Source organism: Triticum urartu, chromosome 3A (genome assembly GCF_056163025.1).
Source record: "Triticum urartu cultivar PI428250 chromosome 3A, HENAU_Tu73, whole genome shotgun sequence".
NCBI classification, from domain to species: Eukaryota; Viridiplantae; Streptophyta; class Magnoliopsida; order Poales; family Poaceae; genus Triticum; species Triticum urartu.
Genome location: NC_141875.1, coordinates 279,860,419 through 279,880,223, shown reverse-complemented (window position 1 = coordinate 279,880,223; position 19,805 = coordinate 279,860,419). Strand labels below are relative to the sequence as shown.

General features: G+C 45.0%; 1 non-coding gene and 1 pseudogene across 1 annotated transcript; both read right to left on the bottom strand.

Moving 5' to 3' along the window:
• Window positions 1-17,141: 17,141 nt before the first annotated feature.
• On the bottom strand, window positions 17,142-17,225 carry LOC125549634 (small nucleolar RNA SNORD36). Its single transcript, XR_007301410.1, has one exon. It is a non-coding gene; the product is annotated as a small nucleolar RNA SNORD36 (small nucleolar RNA).
• Window positions 17,226-17,324: 99 nt separating this feature from the next.
• Window positions 17,325-17,409, bottom strand: LOC125549630 (small nucleolar RNA SNORD36; annotated as a pseudogene).
• Between the last annotated feature and the right edge of the window lie 2,396 nt (window positions 17,410-19,805).

Sequence of the window (19,805 nt, the reverse complement as noted above, 5' to 3'; positions counted from 1 at the left end):
CTCTTGTATTAAGGGGGCTAGTTCTGCTTCCGGCCGCGTACGCAACGTGCAGGTGTGCTAAGGGCGATGGGCCCAGACCCCTGTGCGCTTAGGTTTAGACCGGCGTGCTGACCTCTCTGTTGTGCCTAGGTGGGGCTGCGACGTGTTGATCTTCCGAGGCCGGGCATGACCCAGGAAAGTGTGTCCGGCCAAATGGGATCGAGCGTGTTGGGGTATGTGGTGCACCCCTGCAGGGAAGTTAATCTATTCGAATAGCCGTGATCTTCGGTAACAGGACGACTTGGAGTTGTACCTTGACCTTATGACAACTAGAACCGGATACTTAATAAAACACACCCTTCCAAGTGCCAGATACAACCGGTGATCGCTCTCTCACAGGGCGACGAGGGGAGGATCATCGGTTAGGGTTATGCTATGCGATGTTACTTGGAGGACTTCAGTCTACTCCCTTCTACATGCTGCAAGACGGAGGCTGCCAGAAGCGTAGTCTTCGAAAGGATTAGCTATCCCCCTCTTATTCTGGCTTTCTGCAGTTCAGTCCACCGATATGGCCTTTTACACATTTACCCATGCATATGTAGTGTAGCTTCTTGCTTGCGAGTACTTTGGATGAGTACTCACGGTTGCTTTCTCCTCCTTTTCGCCCTTTCCTTTCCTTCTGGTTGTCGCAACCAGATGCTGGAGTCCAGGAGCCAGTCGCCACCGTCGACGACGACTCCTACTACACCGGAGGTGCCTACTACTACGTGATGCCCGCTGACGACGACCAGGAGTAGTTAGGAGGATCCCAGGCAGGAGGCATGCACCTCTTTCGATCTGTATCCCAGGTTGTGCTAGCCTTCTTAAGGCAAACTTGTTTAACTTATGTCTGTACTCAGATATTGTTGCTTCCGCTGACTCGTCTATGATCGAGCTCTTGTATTCGAGCCCTCGAGGCCCCTGGCTTGTAATATGATGCTTGTATGACTTTTTTTTAATTGTAGAGTTGTGTTGTGATATCTTCCCGTGAGTCCTTGATCTTGATCGTACACATTTGCGTGCATGATTAGTGTACGGTCAAATCGGGGGCGTCACATTGGCGAATATTCTCCACCATCTTGAATTCGTTAATGCGCCAAACTTCCATGTACATTGGACTTGAGATTATCCCATGAGTCCCGCTGCTACTCCAAAGACTCCATATGACTCCACCTGCAACTTGTAGTCCCTTCTTTTCTTGACCACAGTCAACACTCGAGCAAATTAAGTTCCTTGGTACTCTAGTTTGTGCTCCCAACTTCCAGAGTATCCGTCCAGTGCCATCACACACCGATCACTGACCTGCGTGAAAAATGAACAACTCACATATTAGGTGTCATACATAAGAGTTACCTGAACTCAACATCACCGCTCCTTTCTTGACCGCCTGTCTGAAAGTTGAAGGAATTTCACCATTGCTTGTAGTCATCCCGATTCAAATTCACAGTTGTCTCACCACATGTATGACCGCCAGAGCCCTTGCCCGTCTCAATGTCCCGTGCATACCGCACGCCTCGCCGCTATTACCGCGTCGAGCCTCCGCTGTCCCGGTCGAGTCTCAAGGGTCGTGAACCACACCACTCAACCCCCACTGCAGAGTACCACCGATCATCACCGACCGATGACGAGCTTCACGCTTCCATCAGACCACTAGGCTCCAGTCCGAATTGCATGTCACTCGCTTTTCCCGCTGAATAGGCCTCGACTCTCTGTCGACTTACGCCGTAGCCCCTCAATCCAGCTCCACCTTCAACATGACTCCATGGTGGTTATACGTGCCACCCCGCACCCCGTCGACTTCAAGCTCTCATGTGCACCACCTTGAATCAACCCCGCGCCATAGTCTTGTCGAAGTCACACAAGCACTCAGGCCCGTGCCGCGTGTTTCCACGCCCAGAAAACGGTCACCATCGGCATCACGCTCCTATGTCGTCGTCGCCGATCCCACCACCGTCTTCTGTACCAACCGACCTGCGTCGATCCGTCAGACTGTCTAGTCCGAACCAGCCGAACTCGTTCGACTGTATGACACATTCAAGGCTCCCAAATCGTCTTTCACGAATTCTCATCCATCACATGATAATTTCATCTCAACTGGCATGACTTCCCGCAACGCCTTCAAGCATCTCTGTTGTGCCAACAAATTTTTTCATCCGTGTCTGCCATAATCCAATGTTTTCAGTTCCGTGAACTTCTCCACCTCAAACCTAGTACCCGTTGGCGCCATGGTTCTTCGTACATCTGACACTTTGAAAAAAATATCCGAGTTTCCAACACGTGCTCAAGTACACAAGACGTAGTAGTAGCAAATTCCTACCAAAAATCCTTCTTGTACTCACGTGTAGTAGCTCCCAGGCACTCAACGCCGATGCTGGCTACTTGCCTTATCCAAGCCCTTGCCTTCCTATTGTACGCGCGTATTACCAGATGAATTTTTCCCTTCGCTTGAATCGATGCGGCTGCCTTGCATGGCACATGAGGATTCGGTCCTCCTTTTTTGTCAAACAAACCTCGTACAGTGCATGTACGCCAGTGCTTCCACGTTCCAACTTGCATCTCTATCGGCCACCTCGGCCTTGGCCTGCCAGATATGACCCATATGATCCAGCCCGCGTCCTGATCACGCTGGCCCCGCCTAGGCTTCAGCTTACCTATACGCGCGTGGCTGCACAGGGCATACCGAACCGATCTCGATCAACTCGATCGATCTTGCCAAGACTGCTGCCTGCACCTTCCGCCGCTACGTCAACTACTCACTCGCCGATAGTCTCGCTGGCTAACCGATCGCTCCTGTATTGGACCAGATTGTCTTGCTGCTCCCTGCTGTCGTGTCCCATGTGATCGCCGAGACAAGATTCCGCCGACTAGGCCATCGACCAGTTTCCGCAGCCACGACCTCTTCAAAACCTCCTCCTTTAATCAACTCCACCGCCTCCCAGACCTTTTCAACCTTGCTCATGATACCACTTGTTAGAATAAATCCGAGGTATACCATTGATCATCCGAGGACCAAGCAATCACACGAGAACGACACCGAGATTTGTTAACAAGGTTCACCGATATGGCTACATCCTCGGGGCCTGACTACGGGCGCTCCTCCCCGTGACACCGTCACAATACCGCACACCGGCCACCCGGGCGCCGGCACACGCCACCGGCTCCCCCTTGCGCGCCTGTGCTATTATGTTGGCATAGGTTACATCGTGTGTCTACCCCCGCTATATATTAGAGGCCTAGGATAAGTGTCCTATTGGGACACAACTCCACATCCTATGTAAACACAATACAACTCCTAGTCCAACTGTAACCTACCTTGTACACTATATTCGACACAACTCCAACACATCCAAAGTAGAGGGAATCCAACCTTGCCCAGTCGATGCTCAAGTGACCCAAAGAAGCAATCTGAAAAGGGAAGAGCTTGTTCTAAAGGAATCGCACTCAAAGGTAATGTTTACTTTATCAATTCATTCTTACTCCTTGGTTACCCCTGATGAAACGAGCCTATTCATTTGACTATTCACTAGTTTGTAAACTGCACCTGCTTCATGCACAGAACTCCGCTCTACTGTAGGCTTGGCATGCTCAAAAAGAATAAAAGCAGAGTTAATCTTTTCAAATTCCTTGCAAAAAATACCAAAGACTTACGGCGTGTAGTTGCTTGCGTGAGATTTCTCAAGATTGTAGAAAGGTGTTTTTAAAGCAGGTACCTTACATTTGAGAGGCTTTCCAATCCAACTCAGTCTCCTTTGTGTGCACGCACACACAAGCCAAGTTTCACTTTTAATACCCCTACCATCCTCTCCTTTCAGTAAGTTTGGTATTCTGTCTTGTGAGGTAGGAAAAGCCATCATGTGTAAGAGATCAACAACGAGTGAATTGGCACATATGGACATAGTGAAAATAAGGAACTAGGATAGTTACAACATAGTGAATGTAAAGCTTACCTACCCGCCTATCCTGCATTGCTGACCTACCTATACGAATGTGCTTAAACAGAGAATGAGGTGCCCTACCAAATATCCTGCTTGGGGATCCCTAGGAATATAATTTAGGGAATCCCTACAGTAAACGATGACATTATACGGGTAAGAGCTTTAGTTGTACGTCACGGACTACTTTTCTCTCCGTTCAATAGTGAGTTGCCTGATAGATATCCTTCTTTGCTTCTTATCTCTTATCCATCACTGCGCGCCTTGCTATTCTTTATTACATATCATATCATTTGTTCCATTCTCAATCATTGGCCAGAGGCCATGATGCTATACTTTATCGGATCGATCGCTGTGGCCAAGTGCGCTCGTCTCGTTCCCAAGTCGCAGGGGTAAGGATACTAGAAGTGAATCTAGTAGGAGGTGGTAGCCATTCTTATTGAGAAAGATAAAGAAAGTCGCTTTGTTCCCTTGTTTACTGAACTCTTTTCGAGAGATAGGTCTACCATTGCAAACTCATTTTCTTGTAAATTCATTGTGTAAAATAATTCGTAATTTCATTGTGCAAGAATTGATCATCTAACTAGAACTAGTACTAGATATGAGCGTTATTTCTGCAGGTTGCTAGTAGTTTGTTTCATTATCCCTCCCCGTCGTCCTCGATGATGAACCTTACAGATAAGTCCCCATTACGCACCTGTCTCTCTGCCCTGACCCAGTTTACCGCTCTAAAATAGTAGCGGGAACTGTTTACATGTTGCTTAAGACTTCCATACACGACCCAAAGCCTTCCTTGATATTGGTCTGTGGGCTACCACGCTTATGCTCTCTTATCTTATAAGAGGAAAGAAGGGTCCTGGAGTGCCCGTCAAGGGCGCTAGCACATACCCCGGGGGTGATCATCACAACCTACACGTATCCTGTATTCGTAGAGTGACAAGCCTATTATTCTACCTAAGTCAGTGTGCCACCGTATCTTGTACTACTCCTTCAATTTAGGTGTTTAAGTCACGTTAGAAGGTGCAGCGGGACCAAGGTGCAAGCAGATTGGAGGGGAAGGAGAACCTTGATCGGTCCTTCCTCCAATCAAAGCCCTGATTTCTCTCTCTAAATGCAATAATTAATCACAACAATTAAGGGATGCCATTTTAGCTACCACGCAAGGCCACGTATTAACTCGCATGTCAGTCGACTTTGATTCCTTGACTAATCAACGCGTAGTTGCGCTTCATGCATTGGGTTTCCGGGGGAGATAACATGGCAGAGTAAGTAACGCTCACTAACAATGAGGCTAGGGGGGGACTAAGATGCGAAGTTAATGGATGACGCCTAAACATTTTGGGAATATCTGATGTTCTTAAGATGACTTAACACCTAGACGGAGGGAGTACGACCTCAGTCCAGGTTTGATGGAATATTCGTCACCTCTTCTCTTCATGTACATACTCCATTTATCTCACTTCCTGTGGCTTCCCACTCCCATGATATTCCTATTCTTTGAACCTGTGTGTGTGTGTGTATGTTTTAACAATGTGTGTGTTAGAGAGCGTGACACATCGACCTACTCCTACAGAGAGATGGTGTGTAGTGTACGATTTAGCCATGAGAGTAGGTGCATCCTCTCGTTTCCGAGCGTCCGGTTAAGACAGCTGCCTTGCCCGCTCCTGACCATCCTGGCCCACCCAAAGCCCCTCCATCACCTGCGTGCGCTTCCCGCCCGAAACGGTCGGCACCGCTCCAGAGAATCGGCGCCTCATTCATGCCCGGGCAGAGCGGACGCGACCTCTCACTGGAGCCTACATTGAAGGGAGAAGCAGATTCAAGAGTGATGGTTGCTTCGTCCATCCAACTTACTGCCGGGTCTATGTGATTTGATGCCTCATTTGTCATTATTACTCAGGTGGTATGACCGTGCTGAGTCTCAGTTGCACTATACACTTTACTTTCGTGCATGACACGTGCACCAAATGCTGCATGCCCCACGTTTCGGCGAAAGGAGGTAGATCACAATTTTCTCCATTCTTATAGTGGAGGAGTGCGAAAGTAGTGAAAACACGCAAGCTCAGTGATTACATGGCCCACCTCACACTATCACCATATTTTCTGGACACCGTGCGACACCTAACTCTTTAGTACATATTAGTACACACTGTAATTTCTCAGCGAGATAAATTTGTACAATTCTGTGAAGCTTCCAGCTTCTGTTTCATGTATCTTGCGTCCAAGGTTCCCCCATTGCAACATTCCATCAAATACAAAGGAGACAAACATGCATGATATTTCATCTCAATGATTGATGGATCATAGCCAATATGTACTCCCTTCGTTCCAACAAGGCTTTAATTTGCTGCCGACCTTCCGAAGAAATGAGGTTTGCAACCCTTTGACCGTCGGATAATTTTGTGCAGTTTCACTAAAATTGAGCTGACACTAGTAGAAAAAGGGTCAAATGTGAAGCACATTAGTGTCGGTTTGGTTTTGAGCCGGCACTAATGTGTGCATTAGTGCCGGTTCCAATGGCTAGCCGGCTGCTCTCATTAGTACCGGTTCTTGGCGAACCTTTAGCACCGGTTCGTGCCACGAACCGGTACTAAAGTGAGTGGTGGCAGGATGTTGTCAGTCCGGGCCCCTCCAACACCTTTAGTACCAGGTCGTATCACGAACCGGTACTAAAGGTCATCCTACATACACCCTTCGTCCACCCGAGCTCGCTCTGTTCTTCCCCTTTCCCCTCTCCTCTGTGTTCTTCCCCTCTTCCTCTCAAACTCATCAGACATTTTGCCCAAAATTGTCAAGATTTGAAGGCCCCCATCCATTCAAAAGATCACAAAGGTTAGCAACTTTGTCCTTTCATCTCTCATTGCTAGATTAGCTCTTGCAATGCTTTATATAGTGATTGATTTGTGAGTTTAGTAATTTGGGAGGAATTATATATATGTCCTAGTATTTGATTTATATGCAATTTGAGGTAAAAATAACACTTAGTTTGCATATGTAGGTGTGGTTTACTTAGTGCCTTTTAAATCTTCATCGTAACCACCGTCGATCGCCCGCACCGTCCCGTCGCCGACACCACCTTGTGGTGAGCCTCTTGTTCATGAATGTTTTATATAAAAATTGATGTTTGTGTTATTTGGATATATAGTTATCGTATAATTATCTTACTCGTACATTGTTTGTTATACATAGTGCCATGGTTTTGATATCCGTCCCAGTCGGCCCTCGTCCGGGTTATGATTCGGATGTGGTATATTCTCTTTTAAAACTATTTTTTGCATTTCGTGTTTTTGACAAATTATGCCCATCAAGCTGACATAGATATTTGTATGTAGGAGGTATGTGAACCAGAAATTCCAACCAACCCTATTGTTGAGAGGTTAAATTTAGTTGAAAGAGAAAACAAGGATTTGAAATAAAAATTTAAAAGAATTGCGGGGGAGAAGATGGAATTGGAGTTGCATGTTGCCGATGTCGTCGATGATCACAAGATTAAAATGGAGAAAATGCGCTTGAAGATTAGAAAGAATAGAAAATATGCCATTCATAGTGAGGCTTGGTATCATTATGTTGTTGGATCAATTGTTACCTTAGTTGCAATCTTGATCGCATTTGTTGTTGCATTTAAATTATTTAGCTAGAGAGTTATTTGTTTGTTTCATTTAAGTGTTGTATGAACTTTATGTATGAAGTTGTATTAATTTGGTCTTTTCGGTGTTGTGTAATGAAGATGAGCCGACAATGGATGTACGATGACCGATGCTCTCCCGAGTTCATTAATGGCATGCAAACTTTTCTGCTTGCTGCTAAGGCAAACAAGCAGGCGGATGCTTTTATGCCTTGTCCATGTGTTGGCTATAAGAATGATAACAATTACTCTAAGTCAAGAACCATTCACGTCCACCTGTTTGAGTCCGGTTTCATGCCCCACTATAATATTTGGACCAAGCACGGAGAAAGAGGGGTTATGATGGAAGACAATGAAGAAGAAGAGGACGACGATAGCTATCCTGGCCATGATGGGTTCCCTGAATACGATGATACAACAATGGGGGAAGAAGCTAAGCCGGCAATGCGGGAAGAAGCTGAAGAAGAGGCATCAGATGAGCCCGCTGATGATCTAGGTTGGGCCATTGCCGATGCAAAGAGAAACTGCGCGAGTGATTTGGAGAAGAAGAAGCTGCAGCGCATGTTAGAGGATCACAAGAAATTGTCGTACCCGAATTGCGAAACTGACAAGAAAAAGTTGGGCACCACACTGGAATTGCTGCAATGGAAGGGAGAGAATGGTGTATCTGGCAAGGGATTTGGAAAGTTGCTGGTAATGATAATGAATATGCTTCCAAAGGACAACGAATTGCCCGAGAGTATGTACAAAGCAAAGAAGGCTGTCTGCCCTCTAGGGTTAGAGGTGCAGAAGATACATGCATGCCCTAATGACTGCATCCTCTACCGTGGTGAGTACGAGGATTTGAACGCTTGCCCGGTATGCGGTGCATTGCGCTATAAGATCAGGCGATGACCCTGGTGATGTCAAGGGCAAGCGCCCCAGGAAGAAGATTCCTGCCAAGGTGATGTGCTATGCTCCTATAATACCACCGTTGAAACGTTTGTTCCAAAAGAAAGAGCATGCCAAGGCGATGCGATGGCACAGAGAAGACTGTAAGAAAGACGGAAAGTTGACAGTACTTGCTGACGGGTCACAGTGGAGAAAAATCGAGAGAAAGTATGGGAAGGAGTTTGCAGATGACGCAACGAACGTATGGTTTGGTCTAAGCGCAGATGGCATTACTCCTTTTGGGGAGCAGAGCTGCAACCATAGCACCTGGCCTGTGACTCTATGTTTGTATAATCTTCCTCCTTGGTTGTGCATGAAGCGGAAGTTCATTATGATGCCAGTGCTCATCCAAGGCCCTAAGCAACCCGGCAACGACATTGATGTGTACCTAAGGCCATTAGTTGAAGAACTCTTACAGCTGTGGAATGGAACAGGTGTACGTGCGTTGGATGAGCACATGGGGGAAGAATTTGACCTAAAGGCCTTGCTGTTCGTGACCATCAATGATTGGCCTACTCTCAGTAACCTTTCAGGACAGACAAACAAGGGATACTGCGCATGCACGCACTGTTTGGATGATACCGACAGTATATATTTGGACAATTGTTGGAAGAATGTGTACCTGGGACATCATAGATTTCTTCCGAGAAGGCATCCCGTAAGAAAGAAAGGCAAGCATTTCAAAGGTGAGGCGGATCATCGGACGAAGCCTCGCCACCGTACTGGTGCTGATGTACATGATATGGTCAAGGATTTGAAGGTAGTCTTTGGAAAGGGTCCTGGCGGACAACCTGTTCCGAATGACGCTGACGGACGCGCACCCATGTGGAGGAAGAAATCTATATTTTGGGACCTGCCCTATTGGAAAGACCTAGAGGTCGGCTCCGCAATCGACGTGATGCACGTGACAAAGAATCTTTGCGTTACCCTACTTGGCTTCTTGGGTGTGTATGGAAAGACAAAAGATACACCTGAGGCACGGGAGGACCAGCAACGTATGCATGGAAAAGAGAGCATACATCAGGGTCATGCCAGCTACGCTCTTACCAAAGAAGAGAAGGAAATCTTCTTTGAATGCCTTCTCAGTATTAAGGTACCCTCTGGCTTCTCGTTGAATATAAAGGGAATAATAAACATGGCAGAGAAAAAGTTCCAGAACCTAAAGTCTCGTGACTGCCATGTGATTATGACGCAACTGCTTCTGGTTGCATTGAGGGGGCTTCTACAGGATAACGTTTGATTAGCCATTGTGAATCTATGTGCATTCCTCAATGCAATCTCTCAGAAGGTAATCCATCTAGAAATCATACCAAGGTTAGAGAATGATTTGGTGCAATGTCTTGTCAGTTTTGAGTTGGTGTTCCCACCATCCTTTGTCAACATCATGACGCACGTCCTAGTTCACCTATGCAAAGAGATTAATGTTTTGGGTCCTGTATTTCTACACAATATGTTCCCCTTTGAGAGGTTCATGGGAGTCTTAAAGAAATATGTTCATAACCGTGCTAGGCCAGAAGGAAGCATCTCCAAGGGCCATGAAAATGAGGAGGTCGCTGATTTTTGTATTGACTTTATTCCTGACCTTAAGCCGATTGGTGTTCCTGAATCGCGGCATAAGGGCAGACTGGATGGAAAAGGAACGCTAGGAGGGAATCAAAAAATATGTATGGATGGACATTCTATCACTGAAGCAAACTACACAGTTCTATATAATTCCTCCTTGGTGGCTCCGTATGTGGACGAACACGAGAATTTTCTACGCTCCAAACACCCGGAGCGGTCTGATGACTGGATTACACGTGAACAAACCATGAGTTTCGCCGGCTGGTTGCAGACACGTACCATGCATGACGCCTCTATTGAAGATGACATGTACTCGCTGTCCCAGTTACCATCTTCGAATATAATGACTTTCAAAGGGTACGAGATAAACGGTAATACATTTTACACGATCACCCAAGATAAGAAGAGCACCAACCAAAACAGTGGTGTCCGCTTTGATGCAACAACCAAGACGGGAAAGGAAATATATTATGGTTACGTAGACGAGATATGGGAACTTGACTATGGACATGGTTTGAAGGTCCCTTTGTTTTGGTGCAAATGGGTCAATATGACAAGAGGCGGGGTAACGGAAGACCCGCAGTATGGAATGACAACAGTGGATCTCAACAATCTTGCATATGCAGACGAACCATTCGCCCTAGCTAATGATGTGGCACTGGTTTTCTATGTGAAGGATATGTCTACCAAGCCGAGAAAAAGAAAAGATAAGGAAGCGAATGCATCATACGATGAGTCAAAGCGCCACATAGTTCTTTCTAGGAAAAGAAACATCGTGGGAGTGGATGACAAGACAGACATGTTAGAAGATTATGAAAAGTTTGATGAAATTGCTCCAATCACAGTGAATATTGACACGAGCATCCAGTTAAATGATGAAGATTTTCCATGGCTACGACACAAAGGGACACACGCGAAGAAAAAGTTTCACACCCAAAGATCTGGGATGTGATTGGCTTCACTATCATCACTTTCTTCTGTGTTTCACACTCAGGAGGGAATCTCTGTAATAGTTAGGGTAGTTATGTGTTTTGGCATTTGAAACGCGAAGAAATTTTATGTGCAAACAAATTCTTTCATGCATTTACTAATTTTTTCAGCTAAATGACCCTGAAATTGCAAAGAATTTCAAATGAACTCAGAAAAGGTTGAAAGTTGTCATGGTATCATAATATCACCCACATAGCATCTGCAAAAAAGTAGAGAGGGTTACCGCAAAAACTAGATGCACTCCGTGTACAAAATGGACAATCTCTTTCGAACTATCAGGGTTTCGGACGAAAACTCATCCGTTACGAAGGCATTTCATTTTGTAAATAACCTAAGCATTACCAAATTGAATATAATGATAAAACACACTAAGATGAAACATAAGAAAAAAGAATCGCTGAAAAATTTATATTCAAAGTTAAGTTATTCACAAACTAGTGATTCACACAAAAATCAAATAATTCAAAATTTAAACTATTCAAATTTGAAAACTACCGCCACTAATAGAAAGTTTGTAATTTTTTGTACCTAAAGCAAAAATATTCACAAAGAAAGTCAAAATACAGCAAAAACAACTAAAAATAAATGAAACAAAGTAAATAAAGTAGAAAAGAAAAAAAGAAAAAAAACCTAAATGAAAAAAAGCCCACCTACTGGGCCACAGCGGCCTGCATACGACTAGAAACTCAAATTCTAGTTGGGCCAGGATGCAGGCCCGCTAGCCCAGTAGGCCCAACAGGGCATCGCAGCAGAGGTTGGCCCAGAAGGCCTGCTTTAGGGAGGAGCTCGAGACAGCAGCGGCGGCGAGGCTTATAAGCAGGTGCGAGTGCCCCTCGGCTAGGGAGGTGGGACTAAACTTCTGTGCCCCTCGCCTGGCAGCACACAGCCTTTAGTACCGGGTCATGGCTCCAACCGGTACTAAAGGTGCCTTCTATATAAGCAGCACTTGAAAAAAAATCATTCTCCCTCTGTTTCCCCATCGAAGCACCGCCTGCCCCGATCGATCGACGACGTCGCCGCCCCCGTCCCGCGCCGTCCCCGTCAGCGCCCCCGTCGTGCGCCATTGCCGTCGCCGCCCTCGTCTCCGTCGCCGCCCCTGGACCGACCCCGCGTCGCTGCCCCCGTCACGTCACAGCCCCCGTCGCCACCCCCGGCCGTCGCCTCGCGGTCGCCGTTGCCTCGTCGTCATCATCGCCCCGCTGTGAGCTCTCCCCCCTCTATCCCCTCCCCCTCGCCCCCGACGGCCACCATGGGCGCCGCCCCTCCCCGAGCCCATACACACACAAGCATGATGAACACACACACACACACGCACACTCACACATTTCCTTAAGTTAATTAGTCTATACGTATTTTTGTATGTTTAATTAGTTTACATGTTTTAGATTATTATTTTTTCACTAGTATATATGTATGAATGCATGTTAGATGGATATAATTAGTGTTTAATTAGTATGGTTTTTTTATATAATGTTGTTTTCTGGTTTTTAATGGATGTATAGAAGTTGTTTTTTCTGTTTTCAGTGTTAGATGCTTAATTATTATGAAATTGCATATAGAATTTTGACATATGCAATGATAGCATTTTTTTAAATTTGTATATAAGAAATCACAATCCAATAATTCAAAAAATGTTACTTTTGCGGCATATAGTATTTTTTCTCGACGATGCCCGGCCCGCATCCTCGCCGTCGACCCGTTTGCGACGATGTCTTGCTTCGGAGGACCCATGTCCGGGACTGGGCTCCGCCGGGCTGGCACTGGGAGGTGCTACCTTCAAGGGCTCGCCGCTTGGTGAGGAACCCGGGTCCCGTCGTCGACCCTGATCTACTTTGGTGGCGTTCACGTGGGCCACATTCGGTGCAGAGGGAGCCGGCCCCGCCGGAGGTGGTGAGTCTCCGTGTCAGGGAGGAGGACGAGCACGTCCATCGCTACATGGCTGCTTTGGACGTCAGGTTCTCCAATACCTGGTAGGTTCTTTGGGCAGATGACCGGAGATATGATCCTGTGATGGTTCCTTCTCTTTGGGTGTCCACGTAATTATTTTGTAGTATTTGATATTTATTAGCTACCTAGCCAGTGATTATTCATGAGGATGTATTCGAGATTATATATTATTCGAGACGATGTATTCGAGATTATATATTATCCGAGACGATGTATTCGAGATTATATATTATTCAAGACGATGTATTTGAGATTATATATTATTCGAGACGATCCATATTATGTACTATATGATTCAGGTTTTTCCTTATTGATTGCATCCATGCATTGTAATTTGAATACTAAATTGTTTTATATTTCTTCTGGATTAGTGTTAAATAAAAGCTATGGCGGACAATACCGACAGAGAGGGAGAAGCGGCCATGTCCGAGATCATACGCAGCCCTACCAGGGCAGATGATCTGAATGAAGCAGATGACGGCTCCCAATATCTGAACAATACCGGGGAGGGTGATGACAAGATATTCGATCAGGACGACCGAGCTGATGAAGTCATGAACTATGATTATCATTATGATTATGATGACACAGACAATGTTGATCTTGAAATAACAAAGACTACCGGCAAGGTATATTTATATAAGCAGGCATCTAGTGATCATCACATGTTTTTTTTATTTGAAGATATATTAACGAATCGATCTTCTTCTTTCAGCCCTCCGGATCGAGCAAATCTGTTTCTACAGACAGCAGGACAAAGCGAGGCCCGGGCAAAAATTTGAAGGAGGGTGTAAAGTACAACATCAATTCCATCAAAGAGGGTGGCGAACCCCTCACGCCTAAGAACATTGCGAACAAGTTCGTCCGTCAGTGCGGAGTTCTTGTTAAGGACTAACTCCCGATCTCCATTCAAGGATGGAAAGAGCCAAAAACTAAATGTCCAGATGTTACTTGGGTCGACGACAGAGAAAAAGCCAATCTTTGGGAATCTCTGATGGAACATTTCACCCTACCAGATTATTTCACTAATGCAGATGTGCAGAAAGTCAAGGACGCTGCTCTTATGAAGATGGAAATTGCATTCAACACCCACAAGAAAACTGTATGGGCCAACTACCTCGCTGCAAACAGGAAGACTCATGAATTCACGGGAACACTTGAGAAGCAAAGAGAACACTAGCCCGCCTTCATGGAATTCAAGGAATCAGAATTATCTAAGGAACGGTCGAGAAAAAACAAGGCCAATGCCGCAAAAAAGATGCAGTTCCATAGGCTGGGGCCAGGTGGCAACGCAGTGGCAAAGCCTAAGTGGGATAAGTCTGAGCAAGATATGGAGGATGCAGGGGTCACTCCGGTTACTAGGAGCTGGCCCCCAGGTGCAGAACTTGGTTCTATGCGCATGGGGGGGAGTTGGACCCGAAGACAGGTGAGGTTTAGAAGAAGGCAAGTCTAAAAGCAGCCGAACAAAAGTTACTTGACGCAATAGAAGATGCTTGAAAGGGCGTGTTCATGCCCAACAGAGAGAATGACGACCTTACGCGTGCCCCGAGAAATCCTGAACACCCGGGAAGGACACGAGGCAAGGGTGTTATTCCCTAGTATGAGGGCTTTTCAGAATGGAACGGTGCCTATAGGACCCGTGCAAGAAAGAAGAGGGAGGAGGAGGAGAAGAGGAAGCTGGAGGAGGAGCAGAGGAAGCAGGACGCAGAACGCCTTCAAGGCCTAGAAGAAAGGCATGCGGACTTGGCACTCAAATTCCAGCAGCAGCAGCGGCAGATCGACTCACTGAGCCAGGAAAGGGGGTCTCAGCAACGGCAGCGGCAAGTGGATGATTGTCTAGCATTGGATAGCACCGTCCCATCCATGCCGAGAAGCAGCGTTGGTTCCGCCTCGGGCGACGCACTACTGGATACATACCTTGTGGATGACATCATAGAGAACACTAACTGTGAGCTACACTTCAAAATGAAGAACATATCCATGAAGGTGGCGGACGCCGTTGCTTTTACAATTACCCCCGAAGCAACCTTCCATTGCACCCCGATTCTAGCGGGCTATGCTCGTGTCTTGGTTGATGAGGTGGTGGACCCATATTCGGGGCTACACCTTGACATTCCTGGAGGTGACGACGAGCACACACTGGGAGAAGCCATACATCGTATCATCCTATGGAGAAAGGATTGCATCATCTTTCGAAGTCCACCGACACCGTGTCTGCCGACTCCTCCTCGGAGTCCGACACCGTGTCAGCAGACTCCCGCTCCTCCAAGTCCACGAACGCGTGAGCAGACTCCTCCTCGATGTCCGCCACCGTGTCTGCAGACTCCCGCTCCTCCAACACTACAAGAAATATGTCAACTTGTGACCACCACTATTAGTCACCGAATGGTCACAAATTTCCATTTGTGACCTTTTTGTGACCAAAAACATAAGGTCAAAAGCTGGCCGTCGTAAACTGACTATAGCGACCTTTCTTCTGGAATGGTAGTAGACGTTTATGACCAAAATACGTCTACTATGGCGTTTTGGTCACTAGCAACCTCCCCAGGACACGTAGGCATCCAGCGTGGCAATCTGACGTGGCACAAGATTCAGCCCGGTCCAATTCGATTTTCTACATGGGCCTAGCCCAACAATTCGGCCTATTTGTGTTTTTTTCTCATATTAATTTTGGCTAGGTAGATGGGCCAAGCCCAACAATTAAGCCTTCTCATTTTTGGGCCTAGGCCTTTTTATTTTCTTGGCCTTCAGCTTTTCACAATTGATATTTAAGCGATTTTCTTCATTTTCCTGAATTGTTTGATTTGTGCCTTTTTAGGGCCCAAATAGTATTTGTTTCATTTTGATGTATCAGCAATTAATGATCTGATCCTCAAAAAACAATAAATAATCAACATTTCCAATATTTCAATCACACAAATTTTCATAAATGGCGACCAATATGAGTATATTATATATATTACAATCATGTGCTAGTTCACATCATCCAGGAATTTAGAACACCCAGGAAGTGTAAACACCCAGGAACATCCAGAAACATCTCTGAAGTAAACACCCAGGAACACCCAGGAACATCTATGAAGTAAACACCCAGGAACATAAAACACCCAGGAAGATAAAACTAGCTACAAAGATGAAGTGTTCCCTTCTTCGAACTTCTTCAGCCTAGAGCTCATGTAGAAGAGAGGAAATTATGTTATCATGGCTGCCAATGAAAGCAATATCTTCTAGCATAAACAAGTAGGAAAAGAATAATGAACAGAATAATAAACAGATACACAAGCAGCTAGGAGTATGGATAACAAAATAATGAAGTATGGATAACCGTAGCAACACTAGTATACTGTTGCTGAGGCATTAGTATAATGAACAGAACTTCCTGAAGTATACTACTGCTACTGCTAAGTTTGCATCAGTTTAGAGATCTTATAGAATAATTTGTTTATTCCTGGAATGCATCAGCTTGCATCAGTTTGTACAATACTAGAAAGGGCATATAAAACAACAGAATTGCATAGGGCAAATAAAATGCGTTAACCTGCTGTTGCTCTACACTTCAACATGGATAATAAATCTAACATCGATGGTTGGCATCATCCTTGCGTTGGCTAGTTAAAACTAAGAGCAGCAGAGCAGATATGTGTATTACGCAGACAAATAGGGGGGCTCCTATTGGGTTGCAACATGAAAGAGCCATGTTTATTACTGCTAAAAAATACTTAGCGACCTCAACAAATTATTATCAAAGGAATGGTAACGAATCTAAGGGTTTATTTTTGGCAAACTATCCAAGGTTGAGAAATGAAAAAATGCAAAAAAACGTCGATCTGCTGTAGTTGTTTAACCATCAGCACACTAACGAACATGTGTTCAAGAGAGTCGTTTGATCCAAAGAATTGAAGACAAATAAACAAAAGAGAAAATTTTCAATTCTATTCAGAAGTATAGTCCAAGCTATATCTGACTTCTGATGAAATGCATAGTCCAGCCGATGACTACACATCAGCAGCTACTTTAGACATTGGCTGGAGAAATGCTTATCTTTTTTATTCTTCAATGACGTAAAAATAAATAACAACACAGCACCAACAACAGTAGACTCTCACAGCCAACTAATATACTAGAACTAGATCAACCAAGCATTAGTTTTAAAAAAGCTCGGTTTAAGATACTTCAACGACATAAATCTCAGTAGCATCTCCTTGTAACATCATATGCTCAGCTGACAAACGATTCACATGCAACTCCCCTACATTATATCAAACCAACACAGAGAGCTGCATCTCTAGATGAGGAACAAAAAAACGTTGATAGCATGCTAGGCATCAGTTTTAAAAAGCTCAATTTTAGATCATCAAAGACCGGAAAGGCCACAGCGGTCTAAATGTTTCACATCCTCTGCCCAGCACAACATCATCATCGTCACGGAAATTCCCTAAACAGTCTGACTTCTCAAATGGCAGATTCACCTTCTGAAACATGTAGGAGAAAAACATCAAGACCATGGAATCAACAGGTAATCGTACCTTGAGTAGCAGAGCATGCGCCTCAGACGATCATGGGAGCACGATCCCGCCACATTGCCTTGCTGCTGGCCTCGTCGGCGCTTCACCATTGGCCAGAGGAGGAGCAGCCAGAGAGTCCAAGACTGTAAATGCCAAAGAGAGCAGCGAGTAAAATGAACTGGATTTTTCTGCCGCTAAATGAATGCTATATACCTATGCTGCTACTAAATGGTGCTTGTGCATAACTGAATTTTGCAGCTGGCACTGAACGTTGACAGACAACTATTGCACTAAAATTTGCTGCTACTAGTATGTGATTTTCAAATGAGCTTATGTAAAAACATAGCTTGCGCATGTCCAACTGGAAAGGACGCGGCAGATACAGCTATGTGAGCTAGCCTGATAGGTAGGTCAAGCAACTTGATTCAGTAAACTGGGAATGATCTAAGACGGACAATAAGAATGGAAAGCAAACATTGAACCCCACATTGATCTGAAACTTTGGGATTCAAGCAAGAAATCGCAAACGTGCAACCAAAATGCTCCTGTTAAGATTATTATTCAAGGTAACATGCCATCAGCATCAGGAACACTGCTCAATGATTTGTATGTGGCATAGACATGATCCAGTTATCATGATACAATGACCATCTTGTAAAATGAAAGGCATGTGCTGCTCATTACAATTATTTTAAGCTGAGTGTTTCTTTCTTCTCTTTTATTTATGCAAGCGGAGATGTAGCAGGCAGGGAGGCAGGGAGCCATCACATATGCATGTATGTATGAAGCAGAACATGAAAAGAGCGACATATAATTAACTTGATTGACATGACATGGCAGGGTGTTTTTGTAGCCGATGCCAAAGAGCACCATCGCCACCACCGTTGCATGGAAGCATCAAAAAAGAGGAGCCTGGCATGATGAACCCCTTGTACAGAATCAAATCCTGCTGCACAAGGACAAGAGAAATAAGAAGATAATACGAAAGTTGTTAAACAAAATCATAGGATGCCATCACGTAGTCCAGACAAATTGAACACACACACACACACACACACACACACACACACACATATATATATATATATATATATGCATGCATGCTTCTCAAAGTTTAATTCCATAGAATTAAAGTGCTTCCGATAGTAACCAAATTATTTTAATACTCAGCCATCCAGTACCACACAGGAAGCAAATCCTAAAATAAAAATGCACTTTTGAACAGAGCGACACACTACAAGAACTTACCAACAGGTTTGAACAATGGATGACATACAGTACAAAGAAAAGAGCAGGAGAATGGATTCTGATAGACTACACAAGATGATTGCAATTACTAGGCTACAAGTTAATACAATTAACACAAGTTAATGCAAGCCTGATGTACTACTCAGGCTAAGAAGAAGCAGGTACAATAGTAGTTTTAGCACACTAGTACATGTGTTAAAATGGAAGCATCGCTGCTGGGTTATATTAATAAATAATCCAAGTGTTGCAATAGCCAACAAAATAAAAATCTATACACATGCATAGACCACAACACATTTACCGACATTGATGGACTGGACAAACCTAACACATACTTATCATACTAATACAATACAAGATAATGCATTAGAGTGTCTGGATTTGCATGAACAAGATGACCAGTTTCACATCGGATTTGCTTGAACATGTAAAGTATGTATTAGTGTAAAGCCTATCAAGTATTCGAACTGTGCTGCAGTTTAGTTGAGTTGCAAGTAGAACTACAGTGAAGATGCTATTCTAACTTCTGTGACTGAAGAAAAATACACATCGTATGTACATCATTTGTGCTAAACATTAGCACACAATGTTGATGCTACTATGCAACCACAAATTAAATCACTGGACACCGAGGCCGAAATGGAGCTAGAGTGGACCAAGCAGCCAAACTGGGACAGGTTGGATGATTTTACCCTTGAGTAATCTAAGCAGCACCTCGGACAGGGGGATGAACCGAAATCCTCCCCCTCTGCACACTATCCTCTCTTCACTATCACACCCAAACCATCGTCTTCCTCGACACCCGCAGCACCTCGCCTGCACAAACCCCCTTCACGAATCAGATCATATCTAATCAAGAAGAAGCAGAGGAGGGGAGGGGAGGGGAGGGACACCTCCATGGCGTCGGTTGTCAGTAGGGTGGGTCGGAGGGACACCTCCATGCTCCTCCTCTCCCTCTTGGATTCCATGATGGCGTCTCGTACGACGGAGGGAGGCACTCCTCGTCGTCTTCCATGGCTCAGGCGCGTGGTGGTGGCATCCCGGCGA